Raw genomic sequence first — 6,000 nt, 5'->3', positions numbered from 1 at the left:
TTTCTGGAGCCCCTTTGATAGGAACTGGATCTACTCCTAGTGCTAGTGCTGAGCAGTCAGCTGGGTTGTGAAATCTCCTCCCTGAGTTGGGAGGATAATCTAAGTTTCTAGCACATTTCTGGCATAACAGACTCATACGTGAATTTTCTACTCCCCAGTGATCAGCAGCGCTGTGTATCTGCATTACAGGCTAGATAGCAGCAATGTGGATTGATACTGACGCCTAGGGGCACCAAAGGAGAATTTTCCCTGGTTGCTCTGTTGATTGTAATGGAAACACTAGCAGTGTAATTTATAAAGGAAGCTGGAAGTATTTTATGGCCCAGAACTTCTTGTTTAAATCAAGGAGTACTTGTGGCACCTTAGAGACTAACAAATTTATTTGAGCATAAGCTTTTGTGAGCTACAGTTCACTTCATTGGATGAATAACAAATAAATTTGTTAGTCTCTAAGGTGCCACAAGTACTCCTTTTCTTTTTGCGGATACAGACTAACACGGCTGCTACTCTGAAACTTGTTTAAATCAGTGGTTCTCAAACTTTTGTACTGGTGACCCCTTTCACACAGCAAGCCTCTGAGTGCAACCCCCTGCCCTTATAAATTAAAAACACTTTTAAATATATTTTACACAATTATAAATACTGGAGGCAAAGCAGGGTTTGGGGTGGAAGCTGACAGCTCACGACCCTCCATGTAATAACCTCGCGATCCCCTGAGGGGTCCTGACCCCCAGTTTGAGAATCCCTGGTTTAAATCTACAAAAACAAATAAGAATAGAAATATTTCCCTGATTTTTTAAAAAATATTCCTTGATCTGGATTGAAGCTTTCTGCTGAAATGCTGGAAACCCAAACACACTATAGCCTGGGGACTTGAAAATCCAACTGGCTAGGAAGAGAAAGTAAAACTGACCCCTGTAGATAGCTTAGTGAAGGGCAAAAAGCAATTAAACATCTGGAGGGGGTGAGCAAAGTTCATGGTTAAAACTCTTTCCATCTGCATACACTTAAAAGATAATAGAAAAACACACAAAGGATATCCTCTAAATATATGATTGTTGATCTTGACAGTGCTCCTGGTGCTGGACTGTAATAATTAAAACAGGGAATTAGGAGCCAGAATTCCTGGGTTCTATCTGACTCACTGAGTGACTTTGTCACTTTCCCCACTTTCACTCTTTTTAGAGACGTCCATTCAAGGCTCTCAAACATTCACACCCATTAATTACATGATCCTCACAGCCCCCTTGGGAAGTGAACAGGGAAGTGAGCATTAGCCCACTGTTACAGCAGGGGAAACTGAGGCAAAGAAAAGGGAAGGAATTTGCCCAAGATCATAAGTCAGTGGCAAAACCTTCCCAGCCCCTTGATGTAACAAACTATACTCCCTCTGTGACAATGGGGGACCAGACACCACAAGGAGAGAACAGATGGCATAAACTCCCCAAAATAAGGAGTTAAACCAACTGTCTGTAAACTATGTTATTTTGCTATATGAGTTTCTCAAGTAATATTTTTATGGAAGCTTGTAATGCACTGAACTTAGTAGTCAGGAGATGTGTATACAGGTTATGGTTATGAATGTATGTGTATCTATATATATGTAGAAAACTGTAATTGTATCTGTCATGTGACTTCAGCATCACCTCACAAGAGGGCAGTGAAGCAATCAAGCAAGGAGGGATTACCTCCCCAACCAGATGAGACTGGCTTCAAGCACCAAGCCACTGGCCAGCCCAGGAAAGCACAATGAATGAGGAACCATCAAAGCAAATAGGAATAGCTTGAAACTGGGAGGGGTGGGGGGACCCCATCTTCAAAAAATAAGAAAGAGAGGGAGTTTTCCCCACATTTAATATCTATAGTGACTGAAAGAAAAAATAACTGCAGATCCTTTTAAAATGGAAAGGGTTTGAACTGAAGATCATCCAAAACTTGGGGGACAGTCTTGAGGAAGGAGGCTGTCTATGAACACTGGATCCCTCCTATAGCTACTCAATCCTCTGGGGAATAGTTTTAAGGTAATAGGTAACTTTCATTAGAAAAGGGATTTTATCTAACATAGAAGTATAAAGCCTGAGGTTGTGTCTTCATATTTATTTTCTGTGTAACTTGTACGGTCTCCCTCACTATTCCACCTTTGAATCTGAGGTTTTTCTATTAAACTTTTGGTTTATTTTTATCCCAGGCAGGTTTCTGGTGTGCAGACTGTGTGGAGTGTGAGCACCAAAGGAAGCTGATAACTAGGGGAGCTGGTTTTGTGCCTGCCAGGATGATGAACTAGAGGGGAACAGTAGAAGTGCCTGGTAATAAAGTACTCAGGAAGGATGTGGGAAGACCCAGGACTGGAAGTGATGTTGGTGTCACCCTGCCAAGATTTCAGAGGAGTATCTGTGTTAGTCTATATCAGCAAAAACAGTGAGGAGTCCTTGTGGCACCTTAGAGACTAACAAATTAATTTGGGCATAAGCTTTCGTGGGCTACAGCTCACTTCATCTGCTACATGGAGTGGAAAATAGAATAGGCAGGTATAAATACACAGTACATGAAAGATGGGAGTTGCCTTACCTAGTGGGGGGTCAGTGCTAAGGAGGCCAATTCAATTAGGGTGGATGTGGCCCATTTTCAACAGTTGACAAGGAGGTGTGAGTATCAACAGAGGGAAAATTATTTTTGTAGTGACCCAGCCACTCCCAGTCTTTATTCAGGCCTAATTTGATGGTGTCAAGTTTGCAAATTAATTCCAGTTCTGAAGTTTCTCGTTGAAGTCTGTTTTTGAAATTTTTTTGTTGAAGAATTGCCACTTTTAAGTCTGTTACTGTGTGTCCAGGGAGGTTGAAGTGTTCTCTGACTGGTTTTGAATGTTACAATTCTTGATGTCTGATTTGTGTCCATTTATTCGGTTGCGTAGAGTCTGTCCGGTTTGGTCCAATGTACATGGCAGAGGGGCATTGCTGGCACATGATGGTATATATCACATTGGTAGATGTGCAGGTGAAGAAGCCCCTGATAATATGGCTGATGTGGTTAGGTCCTATGATAGTGTCCCTTGAATAGATATGCAGACAGAGTTGGCAATGAGGAGATTTGTTACAGAGATTGGTTCCTGGGTTAGTGTTTCTGTTGTGTGATGTGTAGTTGCTGGTGAGTATTTGCTTCAGGTTGCTGGCTGTCTGTAAGCAAGGACTGGCCTGTGTCCCAAGGTCTGTGAAAGTGGGGGATCATCCTTCAGGATAGGTTGTAGATCCTTGATGATGCGCTGGAGAGGTTTTAATTGGGGACTGTAGGTGATGGCTAGTAGCATTCTGTTACTTTCTTTATTGTGCCTGTCCTATAGTAGGTGATTTCTGGGTACCCTTCTGGCTCTGTCAATCTGTTTCTTCACTTCCCCAGGTGGGTACTGTAGTTTTAAGAATGCTTGATAGAGATCCTGTAGGTGTTTGTCTCTGTCTAAGGGATTGGACCAAATGCGGTTGTATCTTAGAGCTTAACTGTAGACAATAGATCGTGTGGTGTGCAGTCTGGATGGAAGCTGGAGGCATGTAGGTAAGTATAGCGGTCAGTAGGTTTCTGGTATAGGGTGGTGTTTATGTGGCCATCGCTTATTTGCACTGTAGTGTCTAGGAGGGTGGATTCTTGTGTGGACTGGTCCAGGCTGAGGTTGATGGTGGGGTGGAAATTGTTGAAATCCTTGTGGAATTCCTCAAGGGCCTCTTCCCATGGGTCCAGAGGATGAAGATGTCATCAATGTAGTGCAAGTAGAGTAGGGGCGCTAGGTGACGAGAGCTGAGAAAGCGTTGTTCTAAGTCAGCCATAAAAATATTGGCATACTGTGGGGTCATGCAGGTACCCATAGCAGTGCTGCTGACTTGAAGGTATATATTGTCCCCAAATCTGAAATAGTTGTGGGTGAGGACAAAGTCACAAAGCAAAAGAGTAACTGCAAAGAGTAACTAAGCTGGTGAAAACCAGCAGAAGACCTTGTTGCTTGTGAGCTGGCTACTGGTGTTAGGGATCTGAACCATAGCTGCACAGCAGAAAGGCCCGCAGAGTTATAGGGCAGGCAGTGACGGATTGAACCCCTTACTGGTCTGAGTTCCCAAAACATAACACCCTTCCAAAGCCTTTGAATCCCAGCAAATCCCAACAGCCAGAACAGAAGGCACCAGCAGGGGGTTCACTGTTCAGTCTCTTGGCTGGAAGAATCCTGCTGCAGCTGCAACACAAATTGCTGCTGAGACCCTCCGGGAGACTGGGTCATGCACATTCTGGTCTGCTCTCAGCTCCCACCCCCACAACTCCAAGCAGGATTTCCTCCCTCCTGGCCAGCCCTTCCTGGGGCCATGATCCCTGTTGCCTAGCAGGGTGAGCAGGATGGTGCAGAGCAGCATTCCACACTCAGAGCCTTCACTGTCTGGTCTTGGGCCTTGCCCTGTTCATGGGAAATCCCAACATTGTACCAGCCAAGATGGGAGATTCCCTTATGGCTACAGAGGAAACCAATTCCAACAAGCACTGGTCTTCCTTTCCCAGTCCAGAGAGGTCTGGCAGCCCCAGCGCTAAAAGCAGAGAAGTATCTGAGTTGGGAGAGCATCAGCTTGAAGAGCTAAAAGGTACCGGCTCAATCCTAGAGCGTAAGCTCTCTGCAGCAGTCTGTGTTGTACGGTACCCAGCTCAATGGATCCCTGATCCTGACAGGGGTCACTGTGTTAAATACTAATAACTTGATGTGAGGTTGTGGGGCTTGTCGTCGGGCTCATCGTGGGGCTCATGACTCAACGCTACAGAGCTGCCTTGTGACTCAGCCAGGAATTAGCTCAGGAGCAGCTTGATGCCTACCCACTCTTGTGGTTTCTCACCTACGGTCTCTCTCTCTCTGGATTCAAGTTAATCCCTCTTGGTGGCTTCACCCTCTGGCTACATCACTATAGTTTTTCCCTCTTGAGACAGTATTAAAATCCTACTGGATAACTGTCTTAGGCGGCCTTTGCTCCACTGCCCAGTCTGTGCCACTTCCCCAGTGGCGGGTAAGGAAACCTGGGCCCATCCTCTACTCCAGGTTCCAGACCACGGACCCTATGCCCAGTGTCCACACCCTTCCCTGGGCAAATTCCTACCTTTCCATCCTCTCTTCTAGTTCACCCCAGTGGAGCTTCCTCTACTCCCTATAGCTGTCTCACCACTCTCAGGTTTTTGCCAGAGTCTGTATCCCAAGGCAGGATCTCAGGGCCTACTTTCTCTTGTCTGTTGCCAAGTCCCCCATCCCTAAGGAGTCACTACAGAGTTCCTCCCTGCAGCCCTCTCTTACCACCAACTTCCTCTCTTTATGCCTATCCTAGCTCCTCCCCCAGTTGGGCTTCATCAACCCAGTCACAGGGTTAATTGGCCCTTTTTACTGAGCCAGGCACTGCATGGGGTAGACGTGCTATTATGGAGCTGTTCCATTGTATGCAGTGAAGGTAGCACCGGCAGAAGGTGCTGGATCAGCAGGGGCAGTGTGGGGTGTGATATGCTGAGTTCACCCATGACCTGGAGAATGGGAGGGTATTTCTGTCTCTATGGCCTGTTCAATTCTTGGCCTTGCTGTGAGTCCCCAAGAGGGGCAACAACTAGTTATAGTGGTTGACTCTATGATGTGGATACCTTACCTGAAGCTGGGCTGAGGCATCCCCCCAGCCTCACTTCACATCTCATGTCACTGTCAGCCTGGGCTGACACAAACCAATGACCTCCTGCAGAATGAAAGGCCCCTGAGACAGCAAGTCACACTTATGAGGCTGATATTGTCTAGACTAAAAGAAAAGGAGTACTTGTGGCACCTTAGAGACTTAGTCTCTAAGGTGCCACAAGTACTCCTTTTCTTTTTGCGAATACACGGCTGCTATTCTGAAAATTGTCTAGACTGTGTGGGTTTGGCTGCCCATCAGTCTCACCTTGTTCTGCAGAATGGGGGTGGGATGAGGGAGTTATATTTGGCATAACAATCAACTAGAAACAGAG

This window comes from Dermochelys coriacea, chromosome 3 (assembly GCF_009764565.3).
Source record: "Dermochelys coriacea isolate rDerCor1 chromosome 3, rDerCor1.pri.v4, whole genome shotgun sequence".
NCBI lineage: Eukaryota > Metazoa > Chordata > Testudines > Dermochelyidae > Dermochelys > Dermochelys coriacea.
Note: the sequence above shows the minus strand (reverse complement) of the source record.